We start from the raw sequence: 1,106 nt of genomic DNA, 5'->3' as shown, positions 1-1,106 counted from the left end.
GAAACACTGTGATTAAACCATTACCAATTTAAGGCCTAATATCAAGGAGAAACATATAGACTTCTCTTGTACCTATGAAAATATTTGGTGAAAGAAAGGCAGTAGTGTAAATTCCTGCCTGGTTGGATGGTATCCTGGCCAGGACATTAGGTAATCATGCATATGAATTTATTTTCACTTTCTTGTCTTTAGCTACTTTTAAAATGTTAGGTATAACAAACAATTATATTTTGATAAAATACCTTCTAGTCTAAACGATTCTGTCTTAACTGTTCATTTCTCTATAATCCCTCTTAACTAAGATTAGTTTTGTTCCAAAAAGGAAATCTATGCTGTCAGGGTAAGATATTCTGGTTGGTCTGTTGCTACATGGAAGAAGAGTGAAGGGTCAGGTAGACATTTGTGCCAGTAAGACCTCATTTATGAAATTTTAAGCTGCAGAAGTTTAGAAGTAGCTCTTAAGCAAGGCTTATTTTGAATCCATTAGCTCCACAAAGCTAACTCAGTTGATAAATAAGTACTTGAAAAGCCATCACCTTTGGATCTAGCTATAAAGGCTTCAAACTATGATCAAATTTAATTGAAAAAGACTTAAAATAGTCATTGACAAAAAAAAATTGCAAATGTGAGCAATTGACCAAACAATGTAAGTTTTCCAATATACACAGAATTTTAGAGAATTAAGATCAATAGCATTTTGGGAACAATAAGTTTTCCTGGTTACAAACAGTCAACCAAGGATATATGCCTTTATAAAGACTGCATCATTAACTATGTAAATTTACAGGATATCACATGCTTCAGCAGCACGTTTACCCAAATTACAACAATATAGAAATTAACATGGCACTTGTACAAGGATGATATGAAAATTTGTGAAGTATGCCATATTTTTCATTCTTCAGATGCAAGAAATGAAAAACAGTTATTAAAAATGATTACAAAAATAAAAATGTAACAATACATGTAATTAATTGAACTAAAAGTTAGTTTGACATCAGTGTATTAAATCCTCACCTTAGAAAGGCCTTTACATAGCATAATCTTTACAAAACGTTTGAAATTAGATAACATCGTCATTTTATTCCAAAGAAATAACATACTAT

The 1,106-nt window shown here is 31.1% G+C and overlaps 1 pseudogene; it reads left to right on the top strand.

Moving 5' to 3' along the window:
* The first annotated feature begins 795 nt into the window (after positions 1–795).
* LOC122108748 lies at positions 796–895 on the top strand (annotated as a pseudogene).
* The last annotated feature ends 211 nt before the right edge of the window (positions 896–1,106 follow it).

Source organism: Dipodomys spectabilis, unplaced genomic scaffold, assembly GCF_019054845.1.
Source record: "Dipodomys spectabilis isolate Male_0828 unplaced genomic scaffold, ASM1905484v1 ptg000065l, whole genome shotgun sequence".
NCBI classification, from domain to species: domain Eukaryota; kingdom Metazoa; phylum Chordata; class Mammalia; order Rodentia; family Heteromyidae; genus Dipodomys; species Dipodomys spectabilis.
This window is presented reverse-complemented; position numbering and strand designations above follow the sequence as displayed.